This window comes from Callithrix jacchus, chromosome 1, assembly GCF_049354715.1.
Source record: "Callithrix jacchus isolate 240 chromosome 1, calJac240_pri, whole genome shotgun sequence".
NCBI classification, from domain to species: Eukaryota; Metazoa; Chordata; class Mammalia; order Primates; family Cebidae; genus Callithrix; species Callithrix jacchus.
The window spans coordinates 50,959,383-50,986,458 of NC_133502.1; the positions used below are offsets into that span (position 1 = coordinate 50,959,383).

At 34.2% G+C, this 27,076-nt stretch overlaps 1 long non-coding RNA gene across 1 annotated transcript in view; it reads right to left on the minus strand.

Annotated features, from left to right (window-relative positions):
• The window catches only part of LOC144579012 (uncharacterized), a 120,780-nt gene that overhangs the window by 36,438 nt on the left and 57,266 nt on the right, over positions 1 to 27,076 (minus strand). The window contains exon 3 of the long non-coding RNA XR_013525738.1: positions 11,004 to 11,111. This is a non-coding gene — a long non-coding RNA (uncharacterized LOC144579012). The remainder of the gene's footprint in view (positions 1 to 11,003; positions 11,112 to 27,076) is intronic.

Consider the following 27,076-nt stretch of genomic DNA (forward strand, 5'->3'; position numbering starts at 1 on the left):
CATCACATAGTATTTTTAGAGTTAAAGTGTACCAGGAAAAGCTGATGCACAAAGATGCACATTGTATACATGTGTGTACGTACATTTATATAGTGAAAAATGTATAATTTAAAACATCTGGCACCTATGATTAATCAAACTTTGGTGATTTTTAGAAATGCAAGAGATGTATGTGCAATAACATACATATCGTTAGATTCTGATTAGAGACATAAAGGTAACATGAAATGGAAAACAACCTACCTTTATAATAATACAAAGGAGGTACATCTATATTCTTACACCGCATTGAATAAAATAAAAGACAAAGCTATTAAATCTCTATTGTAATTATATTTTTATTTTCTTCTTAGTAGGAAATTAATATATTCAACTTTCTGACATTCCAGAAATTCTCTCTTTAACACTAATAATAATAATGATGATTCTACAGTTTTATAGATTATTTGTCTTCCAAGATACTCTGTGTTTTTGTATACATTGCCTCATCTATTCTAACAACATTCCTGTAAAGACAGTGAGGTCAGTCATTATCTTCTTCATTTGCTGGTGATGTAAAGGGAGCAAAGTGAAGCTATAAGACTCAGGGTAAGTGGCAAAAGTGAGTTTAGAATCTAGGTACGAATTCTCAGTATTCATACTTTTTAAATAATTAATCACCCTTTTTTCATATTTCCTTCCAATAAGGTTACCAAAATCCAGGAATTAAAACCCCCAAAATATTGTTGAAAGAAAATATCTAAATAAATGAAGATATTACATAATCATAAATTATTCTAAAATTTCTATATAAATACATAGCCGAAATAATTTTTTTTTTGATATGGAGTCTTGCTCTGTTGCCAGGCTAGTGTGCAGTGGCACAATCTCAGCTCACTGAAACCTCCGCCTCCCGGGTTCAAGCGATTATTCCGCCTCAGCCTCCCCAGTAACTGAGACCGCAGGCGTGTGCCACCACGCCCGGGTAATTTTTCTGTTATTTTTGGTAGAGATGGGGTTTCGCCATGTTGGCCAGGATGGTCTCCATCTCTTGACCTTGTGATCCACCCACCTCGGCCTCCCAAAGTGCTGGGATTTCAGGCGTGAGCCACTGCGCCTGGCCAGCTGAGATAATTTTGAAAAAGAATAAATAATTTGGAAGACAGCAATTCCTTATTTCAAAACTTACTACACGATTAGACTAATAGTGGCAATGTGGTATAGTATAAGAAAAGACACACAAATTGGTCAAGATTTCCAGAAATTCATTCATTCATTTAGTCATCTGACTTTTTAACAAGGAAGCCAAGGTAATTTATTAAATATTTTCAATAACTAGTGCTGCAACATGTAGACAACTGTGTATGCAAAAGCATCATTTGGATTTCAAACTCACGTCAGCCACAAAAAAATTACCAAAAGTGTCGACAGGTATAAATGTAAGAGCCAAAACTATAAGAATCTTCTTGGCTTGGTTTAGGCAAAGGTTTCTTAGATATGACACCAAAAGCACAAGTGACACAAGTAAAAAAGGTGAATTATATCCAAATTAAAAATGTTTGTATCATAAAGATATGCTCAAAAAGTACAAAAGACAACAGAATGGAAGAAAATATTTGCAAGTTATATATTTAATAATAAAATGTATCCAAAATATGTAAAGAACTTTTATGACTTAATTATGTAAAGTAAAACAATCCAATTTTAAAATAAGCTTTAAATTGTTGAAAAACATTTGGAGAGTCATTTCTCCAAAGTAGCTATTCAAATAATTAAAATGAAAGGTTGCTTAATGTAATTAGTCATTAGAGAAATTCCTATCAAAACCACTATATACCACTTCACACCCACAAGGATGGCTCTAATTAAAAACAACAACACAGGCAATAACAATTGTTGGCAAGAATGTGCAGAAATTCAAACTCTCATACATTGTTGGTTTGCTTAGAAAGTGGTAGAGCATGTTTGACAGTGCCTTGACCATTCCTCAGATCCTAAACATAGTGTAAATGTAAACAGATAAACTAGAGAATTATGGAAAATAGACTGATAATGCTACAAGTTAGCAAAGATATGAAATCACCTTACATACTGGTAGTAGAATACAATGGTACAACCCATGAAGATATGGAAGTTATTTTAAATTAAATATGGGCCACATCTATCTATAAATCCATGGGTTTATCCTAGGTTTTTATCAAAATACATAAAAATGTTTCACCAAAAAAAAAAAAAAAAAAAACCTTCACAAGAAAGTTCATGGATGTTTGCTTTAGAAGAGCCAAAATGTAGAAAGAGTTTCGTGCCTATGACTTAGAATAGGTGTAAATTGTTTATTGCAAACTATGAATTAAAGATACTTGCAACAACATAGATGAATCTCAAAAATATTATTCTTAGTGAATTATTATTCAAAATAGTACCCTTTGTAAGATTTCATATAAATTTAATTAGAAGAGGCTAATCTAATCAGAGGAAATAAAACAGAAGACAGATCTCCAGGGAATTGGGGTTCGGAAGTGAATCAAAATAACTTTTGTGAAGAAACACAAAAGAACCCTATCATCTAGGGTGATGATAGTGTTATACACCTGTAGAGACGTGGATTTAAGAGTAAATGTATTCAAATTAAATACACTTAAATATATATTTATGATTTGTGCATGACATTTTATGTAAACTTTATATCAAATTAAAGAAAACAGTAATAAATATTGACCTTTAATTAATGTTATCATAAAGATGTACTCGGGGAAATATACAAATATTCACAATTCATTTTGAAATGCATCAAAAATGAACAGAGTTGATAGATGGATAGAAGACAAGTTGATATATATGTGATTAAACAAATGTAAAATATTATTCATAGACTCTAAATAATGAATGTATTAGTGTTCACTGTAAATTATTTCAACCTTGTATGTTTAAAAATTTTTATAATAAAAATCATATCTAGAAAGACATTAACAAGAGTTTAAGAGTATGTCTCCTCAGTGGACCTCTTCACTCTTTTATTAATATTAGAATATAAACAAAAATACTGTTTGTGGAGATTTGAAGAGAGATAAAGTATGTTTTCTTATTTCATAACCGAACTTTATAAATGTAGTTATGTTATGCGATTTATTTATTTTGAGACAAGTTCTCACTCTGTTGGCCAGGCTGAGGTGAGATGGTAAAACCACAGCTCATTGCAGCCTCAAGCAATCCAAGTAGCTGGGAGTACAGGTGAATGCCACAATACCTGGCTAATTTTTTTTTTTTTTTTTTTTTTAATAGAGGTGGGGATTCACTATGTTGCCCAGACTGGTCTTGAACTGCTGGGCTCAAGCAATCCTCCAGATCCAGCCTCCCAGTGTACTGGGATTACACACATGAGCCACACTCCTGGCCTTTTACAGCTAAGTTATTTTATTTTTGAATTGGGTGACCATACTTCAGAGCTTTTTCAGGCCATTCTGTTTATTCCTATTGCTCTAGTGTATTTATGAATAATATTATTTTTAGGTTTAAAAAATGTTTTTATTATAATTTGACATTTTCTAAGGTTAGGGATTAACATTACATGAATGCTAGGAATCCACCTAGTCTTAAAACTAATGTTTGCAATTAATTAGCATTCTTTAAAATTTCAAATACTGAAGAACTCTGTACTTCATCAATTTTATGTTAAAATATTGTGTATTATTTTAATTGATCATATTCAAAATTTATTTAAGATATAATGCTATGAAATACTGGTGTAACCAATTTAGTACTAAATTAGTATTCAGTTAGTGGTAATAAAACAGTACGTGGTAATGACACATACTTTTGTTTCAACAAAGAAAAACATAATATTTATTATTAAAGTGAATTTTTTGTACATATAAATTTGTATATGCATATGTATACACACATAGTGTGGTTAAATTGAGTCTCCTGGAAAGATTTGTTGAAATCCTGACCACAGTAATTGTGAATTGTGAATGTGATTTTTTTTTTGTTTTTTTTTTTTGTTTTTTTTTGAGACGGAGTTTCGCTCTTGTTACCCATGCTGGAGTGTGGAGTGCAATGGCGCGATCTTGGCTCACCGCAACCACCGCCTCCTGGGTTTAGGCAATTCCCCTGCCTCAGCCTCCTGAGTAGCTGGGATTACAGGCACGTGCCACCATGCCCAGCTAATTTTTTGTATTTTTAGTAGAGACAGGGTTTCACCATGTTGACCAGGATGGTCTCGATCTCTTGACCTCGTGATCCACCGCCTCGGCCTCCCAAAGTGCTGGGATTACAGGCTTGAGCCACCGCGCCCGGCCAAATGTGATGTTATTTGGAAACAGGGCCTTGTAGTAATGAGTTCATTTAAGATGGGGATCTCAAATTAGACCAGTGTGGGCTGTATACTGGATATTACTTGTATCATTATGAGAGGAGACACGGAAACGCAGGGGAGAATGCTATGTGAAGACAGAGACAGAGACTGGAAAGTGTGTTAAGAAGCCAAGGAACATCAAAGATTGTTAGCAGCCACCAGAAGCTGGAAGAGCGGCCAGGGACAGATTCTTCCTCAGAAATTCAAGAAGAAACCAAATCTTGTTGACACCTTGATTTTGGTCATCTAGCTTTCAGAACTGTCCTTCTACATTATGATAAAAGAAAAATTTCATCCGAATTAAATTTAAAAGCATTTAGTTGAGCAATGAACCATTCACGAATAGGGCAGCCTCCTGAGCCATAGTATGTTCAGACTCCAGTACAACTACATGGTGGAAGAAGATTTATGAACAAAAAAAAGGAAAGGAAAGTAGGGAAAATGGAAGTGAGGTACAGAAACACCGGATTGGCTACAGCACATTGTATGCCTTATTTGAACAGTTGGCTACAGTTGATTGGTCAAAACTCAGTCACTGGCAAAAGTATAGGCTATGGTCTGTTTACATCTTCACTTTTTACAGTTCACAATGTACAAAGAAACCTTTAGACCAAAGTTAAAATATGTAAGGAGGCAGCTTTAGGCTAAACTTAACACTACCAAGTATGTGGTAATTTGTTTATGGCATACATACATGTGCATATGTATGTGTATACATAGACATCATTAGGATTATAAACAATATAAATGATTATGCATGTATGGGTATATATAGATGCATATACATACACATATATGTAATCATGAAAATTTAATTCATTGACTTTCAAATCATACCAGAAAGAAAATTTATCTGTAAATAGAAACATATGTACATAATCAAATCAAATATTATCCTTCAAATGTACATATCATGGCATAATTCTCAAATCAAACATAAAATCAACTGAAAAGATAATTTTCTAACTATATTTACATTATAATGTCCTAAATATATGAAATAGATAAAAACTGTATGTAATCTAGACCAAAAATAAACTTTCACAAAGACAATTTTTAAAGCTTATTATTACATATAGACCCTGAAAGAATTTTGATGCGTTGTATAACAGATTTTCAGCAGTCTCATCTCTGAAAGATACTAAAGAAAGATGCAACTAGAAAATAATAAATATAAGAGCAAATATAGTAGTGTTAACACTAACATATTTATGACTTTGATACTAAAGTACATTATGTTAAAGAAAGTATTTGATACATAGTAAAAACGTAAGAAGTACTTATTCAATGATTAAGTTATCAAATTACAAATTATTAAACTCAATATATTTGTATTAAAGTTACTGTTATGAACACAAAGAAAACATAATCTTAATGTTGATATTTTTATAATGATATTATATTATATAAAACATATTCCCTAGATTTATATAGAAAACATAATTTTAAAATCAACTTAATATTAAGGGTACTGAAATTTTAGGCTTGTTTTCTTTTTTTAAAATATGTGTCATTTTAAGCTAATATAAAACAACATTTTCAATAAAGATTATGTTTTATATTAAATATTTATAACTTTTTGTTATAATAATATCTTATAAATATATATGGAAGTATAGAATGCTAAATAGTAAATTTAATTATTTCACTTTCAAGAAAGATTGAATTTCTTAATATAATTACATCATATCTTACACTTATACATGATCATTTTCAAACACACACTGTTGATAGCACCTCTTCCTCTCTTTGTGTGTCTCTATGTGTGTCTATATGTTAATTTCAATAAATTCCTCTTTGGTAATTACTAAAATAAGCTTTAAAATATTTATAAGAAATATATTTCTAATTTTCAATATTTTTCTTCAATTACATTCTTTTAAGTATAGTTTCTCAAAAGTAGCAAATAGACAAAATAGGCAAAAAGACAGATGCAAATCTATAGGTATCATGCTAAAACCAATCATAAACATACTATGAATGAGTGCTGAGTTATATGCCAGGCTGGCTTCAAAAATGATTATCAAACTGTGTAAGGATAACTGAAACTAGTAACAGAGTAAACACTGTGTTAGGATAATAGGGTTCTGGCAGTGCAGATGCCTTCCAGCTGAATCATTTTTCCATTCCTGGAAGATTTTGAAATGGAGAATTAAGCATTGCCTACCTCAGGGTTACTCAGTCAGAATGTATTTCTGCAGATGAGCTTGCTGATATGACACAGAAACGCACAGTGATAATTCTTAGGAGTCCCGGTGCTTGCAGGCATGAGTCCTGCACATTGAGCAGGCTGGGTCAATGCTACATCCCCAGTTTGCTCTAGACAACGACAAATAGAAAACACCGTGTAGCTGTAGAACAATACTTGATGGGAAAATAAGCCAAGCATTATACTGTGGTGTCTTATGACACAATTGAGAAATGAATCCCTTAGGGGGCCTATGAGAAATTCATAAATATGTAAAACAGTTAAGTTTTTGGAAAGTATATTACTTTGTGGGATTAGATTTAGAAACAGGGAATGCTATAGTTTTTTTTTAATATATACAAGAGCTTTGTGACTGAAAAGACTTTTGATAAATAGCACAAACATAATGGCAAATGGCAAATCAGGAGATGCAATCTATGAATTGCCATCTAGCTGGTGTAATTGCAACATTGATTATTATAAGTGCATCCAAGTCAGTCATGCTAAGAATCTGCTATTTCGTCTATTAAACCACAATGCAGGAACATACCTACTTATTTTCATGCTGAATTTTTAATTCTCTAACTTGACTTCCTTCAGCCCCCAGTACACAAAGAACATCCTTGCCCTTGTCTGTATACAAGTTTTCCCAGACAAGGCAGACAATTCTAGCTTTATTCAAACATAATATATATCAGATGATTATTTAATCTATTGCCTCAAATAGTACTAAATATTCCAAACTGAAATGTAAATGGTTTGAAATGATTTGTTTTTAGAATTATGCATGCCCCATAATCCACACACAGATAAGAGAGATTTACCCATTTCTGTGAACATAATTCTATTTTATTATGGAATTCTGAAAATAAACTCTCAAGCTATAAAACAACCAAACAAATGCATGTATAAATGCTTTATCTCTTCAACAATATTATAGTAATCAAGTTAGGCTTAGTACTTGCAGCAGGTATTGTAGTGCTGTGAGCATAATAGACACTCCAAAAGTGTTGACTCGACAATTCCATTTAACTATAGAGAAATGCCTTAGACAAAATTTGAGAACAGAATCTATAGTTTATATAAATAAACATAATGTGATGTAGCTGTGCTGTGGTGTGAAGAAGCATTAATAAGCAGATAATAATATGACCAAACTGTGTAAGTGCCAAGGGATTCTTTACAAATTCTTATTAACTATCACAAGGAAACAAAACAAAATACACTTTCTTTTTAAAAAAACTGAAACAATTGCCATGAACATATGCTGTACATGAGAAAAGTATAGAGGATTCTTTAAACTTGGAAACTTACAAATATTATTTTTTCTCAACAGTAACAATAAAACACTTAACATTTTAATTTTCTTAACTGAAATATTTGAAAACAAGATAAACTGTAATTCTGAGTTATCAGGGATAATTTAGCAAGACATACATAAAATAAGCAAAGACAAAAGTCAATTGATTATTAAATGTTAAAATTATAAATATAAATTTAATGATAAATACAGGTAAACAGAGGTAAGAAGATTAAATAATTTAGACATTATAAAGCTAACTAGTTCTCCTTTAAGAGGTCCTTCACATCCCTCGTAAGTTGTATTCCCAGGTATTTTTTTTTTTTTTGCAGCAATTGTGAATGGGAGTTCACTCATGGGTTGGCTCTCTATTATTGGTGTATGAGAATGCTTGTAATTTTTGCTCATTGATTTTTATATCCTGAGACTTTGCTGAAGTCACTTATTAGCTTAAGCAGTTTTTGGGTTGAGAAGATGAGGTTTTCTCTATATATACAATCATGTCATCTCCAAACACAGAAAATTTGACTTCCTCTCTGCCTATTTGAATATGCTTTATTTCTTTCTCTTGCCTGATTGATCTGGCCTGTACTTCCAATACTACGTCGAATAGGGGTGACAACAGAGGGCATCCTTGTCTTGTTCCGATTTTCAAAGGGAACACTTCCAGCTTTTGATCATTCAATATTATATTTGCTTTGGGTTTATCATAGATAGCTCTTATTATTTTGCAGTATGTTCCATTAATACCTAATTTATTGAGTGTTTTTAGCATGAAAAGCTGTTGGAATTTTATAGAACACATTTTCTGCATCTATTGAGATAACAGGTGATTTTCGTCATTGGTTCTCTTTATGTGATGAATTACATTTGTTGATTTGCATATGTTGAATCAGCCTTACATCCCAGGGATGAATCTTACTTGATCGAGGTGGATAAGCTTTTTCCTGTGCTGCTGGCTTCTGTTTGCCAATATTTTATTGAAGATTTTTGCTTCCATGTTCATCAAGGATGTTGGCTTATAATTTTCTTTTTTTGTTGTGTCTCTGCCAGGTTTTGGTATCAAGATAATGCTGGCTTCATAAAATGAGTTAAGGAGGAGGCCCACTTTTTCTATTGTTCCATTGTTTGGAGTAGATTCAGAAGAAAAGGTACCAGCTTCCTCTTTGTATCGCTGATAGAATTCAGCTGTGAATCCATCTGGTCCTGGGCTTTTTTTTTTTGGTTGATGGGCTATTAATTACTGCCTGAATTTCAGAACTTGTTATTTAGTCTTGGGAGGGTATATGTGTCCAGGAATTTAACCATTTCTTCTAGATTTTCTGGTTTATTTGCATATATTCTTGTTTATACTATTCTCTGATGGTAGTTCATATTTCTGTGGGAGAACTGGTAATGTCTCCTTTATCATTTTTTATTGTGTCTATTTGATTCCTCTCTCTTTTCTTCTGTATTACTCTGGCTAGTGGTCTATCTATTTTGTTAAGCTTTTCAAAAAATGAGCTCCTGGATTCATTGATTTTTTTTTTTTTGGAAGCTTTTTATGTCTCTATCTCCTTGAGTTATGCTCTGAAGTTATTTCTTGTCTTCTGCTGGCTTTTGAATTTGTTTGCTCTTACTTCTCTAGTTTTTTAAACTGTGATATTAGAACTTTACTGCTTTCTGATGTGGGAATTTAGTGCTATAAATTTCCCTCTAAACACTACTTTAGCTGTGTCTCAGAGATTCTGGAAAATTGTGTCTTTGTTCTCACTGGTTTAAAAGAAGCTATTTTATTTCTGCCATAATTGTGTTATTTACCCAGTAGTAATTCAAGAGCAAGTTGTTTAGTTTCCATGTAGTTGTGCAGTTTTGAGTAAGTTTCTTAATTCTAAATTCTAATTTGATTGCACTGTGGTCTGAGAGACTGTTTGTTATGATTTCCATTCTTTCATATTTGCTGAGAAGTGTTTTACTTCCAATTATGTAATCAATTTTAGACTAAGTGCTATGTGGTACTGACAAGAATGTACATTCTCTTAATTTGGGGTGGAGAGTTCTGAAGATGTTACCTATGTAACAAACCTGCATGTTCTGCACATTTAAAGTATAATTAAAAGAAGAAGAAGAAAAAGAAGCTGACATCATAGGTAAAATTAAAATAACAAAATAACATCACATTCTTGGAATCGTTAATGTCTTTTGATAAATCATCTGTAAATAAATGTGACAGAATAAGTTTACAGTTTGAACAGGAGTCTTCTGGTGCTCCTCCTTATCTTGGTTTACAGTCCTTCGAACACATAGCAGAATTGTACCTTCTTGCAAGTAGGTGAAGCTATGTTACTAGTCCTGGTCAGCAGCTATAAAAATTATCATCATGGTACAGTGATGATAGATATGACCTTCTGTGTCAAAACATTTAATTGATAGTTGAAGACCCAAGTGCTCTCCTCAACATATGTGGTGATAAAGAGATCTGGTTATCTAGATGTTCCCATTACCTGATGATAGGTCTCCCTCAGAGTATTTTAAAGTGATGATGTAAAGTAGAATTATCTACCAAACCATGATAGATTTATAGCATAAGTACTAAAATTTTATTGTATTTAGCCACTAAGATTGGAATTGTTGGTTACCATAGATTAATCCAGCCTAATGTAATCAATCCACATGTGCTACATAATTGGAATGGGTCTAGTCTAGCTTCCTTCAGAGGCTTAATCCTCACATGTTGAAAATTTAAAAATAAAAATAATAAAAGCTTTAGCCTTGTTTAATGATAACTTTTTGCACTTCATAAGAATAGTTCAAAAAACTAACATTCAAAGTAATTGTTTCAAATGAGATCATATAATTAAGTATTCAAAATAGCAAAACTATACAAAAGGAAATATAGACATATGAATACTTTCTCACTCATTATAAGAAATATAATATTTATTATTATATAATATAGCTATTATTCTTTTGTTTGCTTATTTGTACCTAAAAAGTACAAATAAGAAAACAATAAGAAGCTAAATGATTAATTAGTTAATGGATCAGGCTTATATAAATATATACATATAATATCTGTGTAATGTACACATATTACATATACATATGTAGAAGTATAAATACATATATAATATCCTGCTATCCCCAATTATAATTCCATAGCAAAAATGTGGAACAAGAAGCTGAAAAAAAAATACTACTACCTTGAAAAATTTGTCCAAGGAGAGGAAAATTATGTAGAACAAAAAATGGACATGAAGGTCACTTCATGCACATGTTCAGTGATTGATGGTATACTTTTGAAGACTTTCCTGCAAATCAAGAAAAAATGTGTTATAAAGAAATCACAAGAGTGTAATGAATTATAGTTAGAAAGTAAAATATTGTGTAGTTCAGCTCATGACAGGATTCATAGAAAAGGGAACCTGAACATAGAAAGCTAAAATGCCCATGATATTAATGCTGTGTCCTTGAAGGCATAGAGCTAGAAAATGGGGTGTATTCCTATATACACACAAAGTCCCTAATGCATATGATAAAATCTTTAAAAATATTTGGAAAATTAGTATACAAAAAACTATTTTACAAAGGTATATTGCACAGACACCTTATCCCTTGTCCTGGCCATACTTCTGAGAAGCTAAAATCAAAACTAATCCCTTATGCATTAAATGTAATACTCTAACAGTTATTTTCTATGCATTATCATTTGGAATATAGATTGTGAAATTAGTACTTTTAAGAAAGCATAGAAATGTTTTATGTTGTAACTTTTTAAACAGTTAAAATATTTAAATATTTAAGATAAACTAAAAATATTTAAAATGGTTATAAAATAAGTGATGGACACTGATATACAAAGTCAAATTTATTTACAGATTATGACATCATGGTACAGATATTTCTGTGTCTGTGAGGTATTACTGGAAAAAAAATCATACCCAATTTGGTAAGTGGTATATTTTCATGTGAACTTGTATGCATTTGTGTATGTACATGTTTATATGTGTGTATGTATGTTTTGTCAAGTACCAAATATAAACATTTTATGATATGTTAGTTTATCTTATCCTACTGTCCATGTTAATCCATATGTGTAAGATATTAACGATTTTGATAAAGTATTGTCAGAAAATAAAAAATGCATATCATGGAAGAAAAAGGTCTCAGACAAAAATTATTTTGCAAAGTACGACTAGAAAAAAAATACATTTAATTCGGGAGACTATATATTTTCAAACTATTTTTTGGAAGAAACAACTTTCCCTACTACATACACATATCTCTGTTAAAGTAAAACTAAGACATAAAATTTGCTTTACCTTGAAATTCAAATGAATGGAGATAAGTTATAAAGAAATGCTTATAAGAATGACAACTTCAGTTTGGGTTTTCTTTGCCTAATCCACTGATGACCTAACAAAAATTTAGTGTTGTTTTATTTTAAGTACTGACCTTCTATCAGCCTTGGCATTTGAGTAATGATGGAAATGATGGATACGTGAAGGAAGAGAATTTCTTTCCTAAATGTACATTGTACAACGCTAAAAAATCATCATATCAAATAATTTTATAATGGAGAAACAGAAACTGAAGGATTCAATAAATCTCATCCCTTGTCACCTCCTGCTTATTAGCAACCTCAAATTTAAGTCCAGGCTACCTTCGGGTAAGAGTAGCAGAAGTTGCATAATCTTTGGAGCCCTAAAGTTGTGCATTTGCATATCAAACCCTGAGCCCACAACATAAAATTATAGGTGTTATTAATAACGATACATTTTTTGAGTTCAAATTTGCCATCTTTGTAAAACAGTTATATTAGAATGTATGATTCAGAGCTAATTTAAAGATCTCGATATTCTAGAATTTCTAAGGATATATGTTTTAGCATAGGCATTTCTCCTTGAATAAAGCCCTTAAAAATAAAAATAATATTACTGTTGTGATTATCAGTGCAAAATGTTATTCTGTATGTTATTCTGCACTTTTTTGACTTGAGTGTATATAGTTTTAAATAGGGACTCAGGGAAAATGAATTATGTCAATATAACTTCGTTCATCTCTTGAAAAGCAGGATCTGAGGCATGGGAAATGAATGACCAATGATGGGACAGTTTAAGGGTTCATGCATGAGAGGAAAAATAAGCCAGAATTTGCTTTCCTTTATGCTGACTTCTTTTACAATTTCAAACGAATGACTGATAACAATAAATTAATGTGATAGAGGCATACTATTCTTTTTATCAGATAATAATGAGAGAGGCTTTGATAATACATAAGAAAAAATGTATAAATTTAGGTGACATTAAAATTTAATTAGATCTGTTTCTTATCATTTGTATTTTTACATAATTCAACTGATCATTCAGCTTATTTAGAGTTTTTACCAAGACTTAATATTTTAGTAGTACCAAATAATTGCTATTGAGCTGTTGGATAATAAATATTTTTTGTAAATATTTAGATGCATTACTTTACTCACACTCAATATATTTTAAGGTAGCTAGGCTTATCAAATGAATTCGAGCACTATGAATTGATTTCTATCAAGATATTCAGTTTGTAAAATATTATTATGCAATATGGATATTTATAAAAGAGGAAGAAATTTAAAATGCCTTTAATAAATGCGAATATGTATATTTAGTCTAACTATTAGTAGGTGTTAATAGACCAATGTGTTTATTTTATTTTATTTTTCAATTATCATCAGCAAATATACAATAGCAAGCAACAGCAGCAACCTTGTAATCTTAAGACTCTATGATCTAAGGCTTTTAGTGTGTATATATTCAATAAGTAATCACATAAAATCATCACATTAAAGGCAAACAAACTAGAGCAAAACAACAATGTAAGAACAAGATCTACAACCTTCACAAATAACATTTGTCAGTCATTTCCACTTAATTCTTTTTCACAGAAAGCAAATTAATGAAAGAAATTGAGGCCAGTGACCTTCTCCTTTCACTCTCTCTTTCATTTTTCATTTCAGTCTCTCAAGAGTCATGCTTGACACAGAGATCTTAAATAGTTGAGGTTAAAAGTCCTACAATGACTATGATCTCATCTTGCCCAGTATTGATTATTTATCCTGTCCACAATAATCATATGAGTTGATTACAGAGTAATTCAAATTTTTCTTTACATTGTTAACTTCACTCAGGGAGAGAAAAAGCTGACCTTGGTCCTGTAGTTTCGCTCAAAGTTCAAGAGGAACAGAAGGAAAAACTGGATTAGCCTTTACACCATCTCAGCAAGCATCTCTTTCCCCAACTTGTTTTTAGCCTTTTGGGAAACTAAGCGATCTATTCCTGTTTTTAGAGACTAATATATTTTTAACCACATTCAACAGTAATGAAGAGAACTACCAAAATGTAAATAAAAGTTACCTTGAATAAGCAGCTAAAGGGTAGTTTTTAAAATAAAAAGTCCACTCCTGTACTCCAGCATCTTAGCCAAACACACAGTTCTTCTCTAACCCTATTTTCCTATAATAATAATTACTATAATTAAGGTGTCACTGGATTTCCAGACTGCTAGATATCAGAGATGAAAAATACGTTTAAACTCAGAAGAATGTTGCTGCCATCTGAGCACTCAGGTGTCTAGAAACTGCTCTTATCCTCCTGGTGAGAAATCTGCTATTGCCTCTGTATAAATAACAGAACGAGAGTCATGATATGAGCACTTGCTATCTAGTCTGAGACGTTTAAAGCCACAACTAGTAATTAATTTCCCCGTGAGTATATGTATACAAGTATATAATTTGCAAATTGTACTTTAAAGGTAGTGTCATATTTTGAAGAACTTAACTTCAAAGCACAGGGAGGGCTGTGTTACACTCGTGGTAGCAAAAAAAAAGATTTAAAAAAGAAAGTATGGTAAGAATGAAGATGCAAATTTTAACATATCAGACCGCACATGCCCCGATTTAAACTGTCATGTATTGTTTTGATCTTACAATTAAGACGTTGTCACTGTGTAGAAAGGGTTTGGTGGGAGGCAATGATCCCTGGTTCTCTTATGTTTCTGTACATTTTGAGAGCTGGGACACTAATTCCTCATTGCCTTAAAAAAAAAACTATTAAATATATTTTCAAGAATGTTAGTGAGATGCCTTGGAAGATACAGTATTTCTTTCCATAGCAAAGAACAAACTTTTCTGGGCTTGACATGCAATATTAGTAACTTTCTCCAGAATAAAGAAGGTATGTTTACTACCTATTACAAAAGTGGGTTTCTCTGAGTTTAAGGGCCCACTCCTATAAGTATTGCACTGCACGTGTGTGTCTCACCTAGCCCTCTTGACATCACTCTGCTTGACAGCAGCTCAGCCTATTGTAATTTCTGAATAAGAACCTTTGTATATGACCCAAGAGTCTTGTCTCTTCTATCAACATCCATGTAATGGTGTCGGGCTAACTAGCTAGCTTTCAAGTAAACTGAAAAATCTTGGCTACATCATAGCTCTTTAAAAGGGCAGCTGAAACTAGACTCCTATCTCTCACCATAAACAAAAATCTCAAGATGGATTAAAGATGTGAATGTAAGACCCAAAATTATAAAAATACTGGAAGAAAACCTAGAAAAAGCTCTTCTAGATATTGGTCTAGGCAAAAAATTCAAGACTAATATTTCAAAACAAGTGTGACAAAAATTAAAATAGAAAAATGGGACTTTATTAAACTTAAAAGCTTCTGTACAGCAAAAAAAAATAATCAACGGAGTGAACAGAAAACCTAGAGAATGAGAGAAAATATATGTACACGATGCATCTTACAAATAACTAATATCCAGAATCTACAAACAACTCAATAGCAACAAAACGTATCCCCATCAAAAAGTGGACAAACGACATGAACAAACATTTTTTACAAGAAGGCATACACATGGCCAATAAGCGTATGAAAAATGTTCAACATCACTCATCATCAGAGGAATGCAAATGAAAACAATAATTAGATACCATCTTACACCAGTCAGAATGGAGATTACTAAAAAGTAAATAAAAACAGAAGTTGTCAAAGCTGCAAGGGAAAATGCTCATATATGGTTGTTGAGAACTTAAACTTGTAGAACCTCTATATAAAACAGTATAAAAATTTCTCAAAGAATTAAAAATATAACTACCATTGGATCCAGCAATCCCACTACTAGGTATCTATCCCAAGGAAAATTAACGATTATATATATATATCGATTTATATATATAATCAATTTATATATATATAAAACAAAACCTGCAATCATGTTTATTGTAGAACTATTCACAATAAGAAAATTACAGAATCAGTCTAAGTGTTTATCAACAGATGATTGGAGATATATCTAGATAAATGTATAGATTAATAGATAGATGTACACCTAAATGTATATATAAATGATGTTTGTATATAGACATGTATAATTATGTAGATACATACCTATCTATACACAGGCATATATACACATACATCATGGAATACAACTTAGCCATAAAAAGAAAAAAATGTGTTTTTCAGCAACATGGAGAGAAATGGAGGCCATTATCTTAAGGGATGTAACTCAACAGAATGTAAAAAAAAATCCCATGTTCTCATAAGTGTGAGCTGAATAATGTGTACATATGGACTTAATGTGTGTAATAGCAGATATTAAAGACTTGGAAAGATGGGAGAGTGGAAGGGAGTTGTGAAATGACAAATTGCTTCATGGGTACAATGTACACTGTTTGGGTGATGGCTACACTAAAATCCTAAATTATACCACCACCAATTTATTCACGTAAAAAACCAGCAGCTATAACCCTCTAAATCTGTAAAATAATAATAAAAAACAACAACCGCAAGTTATATCGTCTAGATGTTCTTGTTTATGCAATAAGAAATGCTGAGAAAGTAACTCCTTGTCAGATACAATAATAACTAATTCAGTAATGTCTGCCTGTAACGGCATCAAATAACACTGGAAAAACTGACTTTATGCACACAGTTACATGCACAGTTCATAAAAATTATATCCTTAACAAAAATAGATTATATTACAAGAAAGACAAGAATAAAAATTTGTTAAAAAAAAAACACTTTCGCTGAGGACTCAAGATGGCGCTGTGAGAATAACCCAGGATTGGAGCTCGCGTTGAATCCACAAAAGGTGAGTCTGAGCTGCATTTACAGACTGATCTTTGTTGCCCACAGAATGGGGATACTCCCAAGTATAAAAAGACACGGGACGCCAGGCAGTAGGTCTGCCTGGCGAAGCCGGCAACCGGGGCAGCGGCGGCCGGCCCTACCCAGCAATCCCCACAGGGCGCGCGTGTCCAGGTGCCCTGTTGAACCAGTAACCTGAGACTTGAGAGGGCTGGACTTGAGACTGAACGAGACTTGGACAGTAGCCCAGCCCAGGGGATTGCAGGGACAGATCGTTTGGGATACCCAGTGGGACGAACAAAACCGCGATTTCAAACTATCCTGAGCAGACGGTCTGAGACACTCTGTGGGGGAGGGGCGTCCACCACTACCGAGGCAACCCGCCCCAACTGAGATACACGCCCACTGTTGACGCAGCCAGCCATTGCCGAGGTAACCCGTCCCTACTGAGATACACGCCCACTGCTGACGCAGCCTCCCGTTGCCGAGGCAACCCGTCCCTACTGAGATACACGCCCACTGCTGACGCAGCCTGCCGTTGCTGAGGCAACACACTACAACAAAGAGACTCCGCCGCAGGGCATGGCGGAGACCCCAGCAGAGCCTGCAGGAACAGGGCGAATCACACAACAGCAGGGCGGAGCCTCGGCAGCCAAACAGTGGCTAGTCTGCCTTCTAGCTGGGCAGGATACCTCATTGAACATCCAAAAATAAAGCCCAAACCCCTCAACACAGAGCATTTGAGAAAAAAAATTTTAAAAAAAAGGGTTTTTTAATGAGCTCAGTTGCAGCAGAATCAAACATAGCAGCCTAACAGCCCTGAATGAACAACAGAGCGCACAGCTCAGCAATTAAGCCCATATAAAGTACAAACTGTCTCCTCAAGCAGCTCCCTGACCACTCTATATCCAAAAGACTGACATTAGGCAGGCATCATCCTGGGACAAAGATAGCAGAAAAAGAACAAAGTCTCCAAGAAATGTGGGACTATGTGAAAAGACCTAACCTAGGTTTGATAGGTGTACCAGAAGGGGACAAAGAGAATGAATACAAGCTGGAAAATGTAGCATCCCTCGCTGTGCCACAGCTGCTAGAGGTGCACCCAGACAAGCAGGGTCTGGAGCAGACCTCAGCAGTCGTACAGCAAAGGGGCTAGACTGGTAGAAGGAAAACCAAGCAACAGAAATACTTCATCATCAACACTCTGGGTGTCCACTCAGAGACCCAAATGAAAAGTCAGCAACTACGCAAACGACCAGCGGACAAATCCACAAAGATGGGAAGAAACCAGTGCAAAAAGGAGGAAAAAACCTGAAACCAGAACACCTCGCCTCCTAGAAAGGACCAAAACTCCTCACCAGCAAGGGAACAAAGCTGGACGGAGAATGACTGTGACGAAATGACGGAATTAGACTTCAGAAGATGGATAATGAGAAACTTTTGTGAGTTAAAGATCATGTATTAAATCAATGCAAAGAAACTAAGAACCTTGAAAAAAGATTTGAAAAAAGATTCGAGGAAATGATAACAAGAATGGATACCTTAGAGAGGAATATGAATGAATTAAAGGAGCTGAAAAACACAATACGAGAACTTCGCGAAGCAAACGCAAGTTTCAATAGCCGAATGGACCAAGCAGAAGAAAGAATATCTGAAGTCGAAGACCAACTCAATGAAATAAAACGAGAAACCAAGATCAGAGAAAAAAGCGCAAAAAGGAATGAACAAAGTCTCCAAGAAATGTGGGACTATGTGAAAAGACCTAACCTACGTTTGATAGGTGTACCAGAAGGGGACAAAGAGAATGAATCCAAGCTGGAAAATACTTTTCAGGACATCATCCAGGAAAATTTCCCCCACCTAGCAAGACAGGCCAACACTCAATGGCAGGAAATACAGAGAACACCACAAAGATATTCCGCAAGAAGAGCAACCCCAAGGCACATAATCGTCAGATTCAACAGGGTTGAAATAAAGGAGAGAATACTAAGGGCAGCCAGAGAGAAAGGGCGGGTCACCCACAAAGGGAAGCCCATCAGACTCACAGCAGATCTCTCGGCAGAAACACTGCAAGCCAGAAGAGAGTGGGGGCCAATATTCAACATTCTTAAAGAAAAGAACTTTCAACCCAGAATTTCATATACAGCCAAACTGAGCTTCAGAAGTGAAGGAAAAATAAAATCCTTTGCGAACAAGCAAGTACTCAGAGATTTTGTCACCACCAGGCCTGCTTTACAAGAGCTCCTAAAAGAGGCACTACACATAGAAAGGATCAACCAGTACCAGCCATTCCAAAATCACACTGAATGCTAAAGAGCTTCAACATAATGAAGAATCTACAACAACTAACAGGCAAAACAGCCACTTAGCATCAAAATGGCAGTATCAAATTCACACATAACAATATTAACCCTAAATGTAAATGGACTAAATGCACCAATCAAAAGACACCGACTGGCAAACTGGATAAAAATCCAAAACGCATCAGTGTGCTGTATCCAGGAAACCCATCTCACATGCAAGGATACACAAAGGCTCAAAATAAAGGGATGGAGGAAGATATACCAAGCTAATGGAAAGCAAAAAAAAGCAGGAGTTGCAATTCTCATCTCTGATAAAATAGACTTTAAAGCATCAAAGATCAAAAGAGACAAAGAAGGCCATTACATAATGGTAAAAGGATCGATACAACAAGAAGAGTTAACGATCCTAAACATATATGGACCCAATGCAGGAGAACCCAGATACATAAGGCAAGTTCTTAATGACTTACAAAAGGACTTAGACTCCCACACAATAATAGTGGGAGACTTTAACACTCCACTGTCAATACTAGACAGATCAACCAGACAGAAAATCAACAAGGATATCCAGGGCTTGAACTCAAACCTGGAGCAAGCAAACCTGATAGACATTTACAGAACTCTCCACCCCAAATCCACAGAATACACATTCTTCTCAGCACCACATCACACCTACTCTAAAATTGACCACATAATTGGAAGTAAAGCACTGCTCAACAAATGCAAAACAACTGAAATCATAACAAACAGCCTCTCAGACCATAGTGCAATCAAGCTAGAACTCAGAATTCAGAAACCGACCCAGAACCGCACAGTTTCATGGAAACTGAACAACTGGCTCTTGAATGTTGACTGGGTAAACAACGAAATGAAGGCAGAAATAAAGAAGTTCTTCGAAACCAACGAGAACTAAGACACAACGTGCCAGAACCTCTGGGACACATTTAAAGCAGTCTCTAGAGGAAAGTATATAGCAATAAGTGCCCATATGAGGAGAATGGAGAGATCCAAAATTGACACCCTATCGTCAAAATTGAAAGAGCTAGAGGAGCAAGATCAACAAAACTCAAAACCCAGCAGAAGACAAGAAATAACTAAGATCAGAGCTGAGCTGAAGGAGATTGAGACACGAAAAACCCTTCAAAAAATCAATAAATCCAAGAGCTGGTTTTTTGAAGAGATCAACAAAATAGACAGACCACTAGCCAGATTGATTAAAAAGAAAAGAGAGAACAACCAAATAGATGCAATAAAAAATGATAAAGGGGAAATCACCACAGATTCCACAGAAATTCAAACCATCATCAGAGAATACTACAAACAACTCTATGCGCATAAACTAGTAAACCTGGAAGAAATGGATAAATTCCTGGACTCCTGTGTCCTCCCAAGCCTAAACCAGGAGGAAGCTGAAACTATGAATAGACCAATAACAAGGTCTGAAGTTGAGGCAGCAATTAAGAGCCTACCACACAAAAAAAGCCCAGGTCCAGACGGGTTCACAGCCGAATTCTACCAGACACACAAGGAGGAGCTGGTACCATTCCTTCTAAAACTATTTCAAACAATCCAAAAAGAGGGAATCCTTCCCAAATCATTTTATGAGACCAACATCATCCTGATACCAAAACCCGGCAGAGACCCAACAAGAAAAGAAAACTTCAGGCCAATATCCATGATGAACATAGATGCAAAAATCTTCAATAAAATATTGGCAAGCCGATTGCAACAGCAAATCAAAAAACTTATTCATCATGATCAAGTAGGATTCATCCCAGGGATGCAAGGCTGGTTCAACATACACAAGTCTATCAACGTAATTCACCCCATAAACAGAACCAAAAACAAAAACCACATGATTATCTCAATTGACGCAGAGAAGACATTTGACACAATTCACCAGCCCTTTATGCTAAAAACCCTCAATAATCTCGGTATCGATGGAACATATCTCAAAGTAATAAAAGCTATTTATGACAAACCAACAGCCAATATCATACTGAATGGGCAAAAACTGGAAGCATTCCCTTTAAAATCTGGCACTAGACAAGGATGCCCTCTCTCACCACTCCTATTCAATGTAGTACTGGAAGTTCTAGCCAGAGCAATCAGGCAAGAAAAAGAAATAAAGGGTATTCAAATAGGAAAGGTGGAAGCCAAATTGTCTCTATTTGCAGACGACGTGATAGTATACCTAGAAGACCCCATTGCCTCAGCCCAAAAACTCCTGAAACTGATAAGCAACTTCAGCAAAGTCTCAGGATATAAAATCAATGTGCAAAAATCACAAGCATTCGTCTACACCAATAACAGACTTAAAGAAAGCCAAATCAAGAGCGAACTGCCATTCGCAATTGCTACAAAAAGAATAAAATACCTTGGAATACAACTCACAAGGAACGTAAGGGACCTCTTCAAGGAGAACTACAAACCACTGTTCAACGAAATCAGAGAGGACACAAACAGATGGAGAAACATTCCATGTTCATGGTTAGGAAGAATTAACATCGTGAAAATGGCTATACTGCCCAAAGTAATTTACAGAATCAACGCTATCCCCATCAAGCTACCATTGACTTTGTTCACAGAACTGGAAAAAACCACCATGAACTTCATATGGAACCAAAAGAGAGCCTGCATAGCCAAGTCAATTCTAAGCAAAAAGAACACAGCGGGGGGCATCACACTACCAAATTTCAAACTATACTACAAGGCTACAGTAATCAAAACAGCATGGTACTGGTACCAAAACAGAGATATAGACCAATGGAACAAAACAGAGGCACCGGAGGCAACACAACATACATACAACTATACAATCTTTGATAAACCTGACAAAAACAAGCAATGGGGCAAGGATTCCATGTTTAACAAATGGTGTTGGGAAAACTGGCTAGCCATGTGCAGAAAGCAGAAACTGGACCCCTTCCTGACACGTTACACTAAAATTAACTCCAGATGGATTAAAGACTTAAACATAAGACCTGGCACCATAAAAACCCTAGAAGGAAATCTAGGCAAAACCATCCAGGACATAGGAGTAGGCAAGGACTTCATGAACAAAACACCAAAAGCATTGGCAACAAAAGCCAAAATAGACAAATGGGACGTAATGAAACTCCACAGCTTCTGCACGGCAAAAGAAACAGTCACTAGAGTGGATCGGCAACCAACAGAATGGGAAAAAATTTTTGCAGTCTACCCATCTGACAAAGGGCTGATATCCAGAATTTACAAAGAACTCAAACAGATTTACAGGAAAAAAACAAACAAGCCCATTCAAAAGTGGGCAAAGGATATGAACAGATACTTTACAAAAGAAGACATATATGAGGCCAACAATCATATGAAAAAATGCTCATCGTCACTGGTCATCAGAGAGATGCAAATCAAAACCACATTGAGATACCATCTCACGCCAGTTAGAATGGCGATCATTAAAAAATCTGGAGACAACAGATGCTGGAGAGGATGTGGAGAAAAAGGAACACTTTTACACTGTTGGTGGGAGTGTAAATTAGTTCAACCATTGTGGAAGACAGTGTGGCGATTCCTCAAGGCCTTAGAAATAGAAATTCCATTTGACCCAGCAATCCCATTACTGGGTATATATCCAAAAGACTATAAATTGTTCTACTATAAGGACACATGTACACGAATGTTCATTGCAGCACTGTTTACAATAGCAAAGACCTGGAATCAACCAAAATGCCCATTGATAATAGACTGGATTGGAAAAATGTGGCACATATACACCATGGAATATTATGCAGCAATCAGAAATGATGAGTTCGTGTCGTTTGTAGGGACATGGATGAATCTGGAAAACATCATCCTCAGCAAACTGACACAAGAACAGAAAATGAAACACCGCATATTCTCACTCATAGGCGGGTGATGAAAAATGAGAACACATGGACACAGAAAGGGGAGTCCTAAACAGTGGGGTCTATTGGGGGGAAAAGGGGAGGGCCAGTGGGAGGGGGAGGTGGGGAGGGATAGCCTGGGGAGAAATGCCAAATGTGGGTGAAGGGGAGAAGAAAAGCAAAGCACACTGCCATGTGTGTACCTACGCAACTGTCTTGCATGCTCTGCTCATGTACCCCAAAACCTATAATCCAATAAAAAATTAAAAAAAAAAATCACTTTCTAAAAGTGAGTGTTTTCCCAAACTATTTCAATTTCAATATCCATATAGGTAAGTTTGTGTTTTTATACCATCAGAGAAAAGTGTGAAGGGTATTATTTTAAAGCATTTGACTAGGGGGAAAACAAAACATAGAAATACAACTCACTGCCGTTTTTTTTCAAGGAGTAAAGAAAATAAATTTGGGCACTTTGCTTTGCTTTATATCTAGATTTTTAAAAGTTTTTCAGTTATTTGTACAATCTACTTTTACATTTTCTGTGGAAAATGTAAACAAAAGGACATAATGCCTCCTCAGAGAGTATGCAATACTTAGTAACACTTGACACAGTCACATACAAATCTACTAATGTATATAAAGGATGCAATTAAACTATGTACACAAAAGGGATTAAGAAAGTTATAAAAACCATCACTGTCTTTTTCAACGAGATTGTCACCATCAATATCGTCATTAGAAATGTGAAAATTAATTCTTACTATACTTCAGTGACAGAAGTAATACAAGTCTTAAACACAAATCTACTTCTTTACTACTATGTGAAAGTTCTGCAACAGGGATTTTACATCAGTGATATTTAGCTTTCCCCGTGTCACAATTAAGTTGATATTATTATGTATGCCATCTGTATTTTCATAGTGGAAGAAGCATAAAATAAAGAAAATACTTTCCTTTTATTTGGTGAATAATTGAAGGGCTGGGAGCCAAAAGTCAACTACATAGCACAGATATAAAAGCTAAATTCTGAACTCTAATATCAGAGCCAGCAATCTCTCCAAAGTGCAATTCTGTTTTTATTTTAGTCTGTGCACAGATCTGCGACTGTAAGGGGTTAATATAATGTCACTTCTCCATGATTCTTTTGTGTTAACAGCACCTCTTTATACTTAGCATCTTAAGAAGCATCTTCAAGTAAATAGCATTCTATGATTTAGAAACAAACTAGCAAATGAAAAAATAGGCAAATGATTGGATTAATGAATAAACAAATAAAAGTAAAAATTTACAATTTTTATGAAGTAAAAAGAAACTTTTTTAACTTGGACTTAGTATGGAGCATTTTACTAAGCATAATTACTTATATTTATCTAATCAATCTATTTAATTCTTCTGGACTTCGGTATTATTTTCACTCTTTTTTTCAAGTAAAACTGATAATGAGAGATGGGCACAGAATAAAGTACGGAAATAACCAGTTAAAATATAATGTAGCAGATTCTATGATAAAAACTGGAACAATTTTAATGTCCAGTAGTGAAGTATATTTTTCAAGAAACTATGAAATTCAAAAGAAAAGTCATGGTTATTCCAATATATCATAATTTATTTTCATTTACCAACTTGTAGAAAAAGACACTCTGAAATGGATGAGGCTATTTAAATACTAATAACAATATCAATAATCATAATCATAATAAATATGTGAACTAATATACTGGAGTACAATGCTTCATCCATACATGTAATTAGAATTCTTTAATGATGCCTATAATTGTGATTAAATCAATGTCTGCCTATTCTATAATTTTAGTCTAAATAATCAACTCATACTTTATAAAACTATGCTTGACGAATTTTTAAAATCTTCAATTGTGGTTTATATTGAGAAATTAAATCAAATATACAAAAATATACATAGAAGAGAAAAAAATATACTTGTGTAATGGGAAAATTACAAAGAACCATATATATAACAAACAAAATAGAAGAAAAAATAAGCAAAGCAAGAAAAAAATACTCAGAAAACAATAAGCAAACCCTTGCCATTTTAAGAATGTAGAAATGTAGAATAATAGCTAACTTATATGTGACTATCTTTGTATAATACATGAATAAAACAAACCAAAGAGCTAATCAATCAAATAAGGACCTCAGGTCCTCCTTTCTGCTGTGTGATTTTTAAAATTTCAACTCCTTAAGAAAGTAGATTAATATAAATATAGTTGTGACTTTGCTTTCATATCTAATAATTTATACATTAACTCTCATAGTTGCATATAAATATAAAATTATGTTGTAAATGTAAGATGGATAGTTTATATCAAGAAGTATTCCGTATTACAAAATTAAAATTTGCAGAATCACAATGTAATGAGTTAGAAACCTACATATTTCCAAATTTTAGTCAATAGGTTTAATTTTTTTTAATTTTCAAGTGTTGTTTTTGTTTAAAATATTAGCAAATCAACTGAAATGAATCTGTTTTGCTTTTTAACCTATCTTATTCATTTGTATTATTTCATCAAAATGTTTATTGAACTTATGAAATGTACAAACATTTTAGTGGTATGTTTTTAGGTAACAGTGTTAGTTAATCATTATTGTCTGTCTATACGTACAATTGTGAAATCTTCATTAGGTGTGCTATTCTAATACACCCAGAAAACCATACCCAACTTCAGGGTTCAAAGGAAGTTCATCTCATTATATTTCTTTGTTTTAAGGCAAGCAAACCAGTTAGATACTTGGAACCTGACATAAAGAAAGAACTATTGATGGAGTCAGAACAGATAACAAGGACCAAAAAATCTTCTTTGGAAATAAAATTAAGTTGCTTGGTTCCTTAATTCTTAAATTGTCAAAAAATTATTCACTTTTTCACTTACATTTTTCAAAAATGTATGGAGTGATATCTGAAGAATTGAGGATTTTTAAGACAAAATGCTCAATGAAAGATAAAGGAAGATTAAAAAATAATAAGCTCAACCAGGTTCAGTAACTCAGGCCTGTAATCTCAGAACTTTGGGAGGCCATGGTGGGTGGATCACCTGAGGTCAGGAGTTCAAGACCAACCTGGCAAATATGGTGAACCCTGTCTCTACTAAAAATACAAAAATTAGCTGGGCATGGTGGCAAATGCCTGTAATCCCAGCTACTTGGGAGGCTGAGGCTTGAATCCGGGAGGCAGGGGTTACAGTGAACCTAGATAGTGTCACTGACTCCAGCCTAAGCAACAAAGCCAGAATCTGCTCTGCCTCAAAAGAAAAAGAAAAAAAAAGTAAACTCATTCATTCAGCAATAATTTTGAGAGTCTACTACTCTATGACTGTTTAAGCCCTAGTGATAACTCTCAAGCTACTCTAATGAGTCACAACTATTATAGACAATTTCTTCATTTGCAAGAATATAAACACCTTTGTAGAAGACATTACAAATACATAAATTAATAAATAAGAAATATCAGGTCTGAAATTTGACATGAAGAAGATGAAAAACGTTGATATGACAGAAAACAAATGGATGTGATGATGGGTGTTTTTAAGTCAGATATAATCTCTATAAGGGATATGACATATAAACTGAAAATTCGTAAGTTAGGAACGTGACAAACGTAGAAAGCACTTGGGTAAGTAAAATCCTAAGGGTTAAAGGCCTGAGAAGTAATGTTCAAATAAATGAAAGAAAGTCAGTGTGGTGGGATGGTAATGTGTAGGGGGCAATGATAGAGTTCATACTTACGCTCTGTGCCAGGCATTATTCCAAATATTTTACCCAGATGAACTCATTTAATGCTAGGAAATATGCTGTGAGTCAGGTACAATTATGATGCACACTTTACAGATGAAAGAATTGTGCAATAAAGCAGTAAAATAATATGCCCAAGACTATACTGTAAATAGTTGGTAGACACAAGATTTTAATACAAGGTGTCTGCACATGAAACCAGAGCTTTGACTCTTTCTTGATGCACATA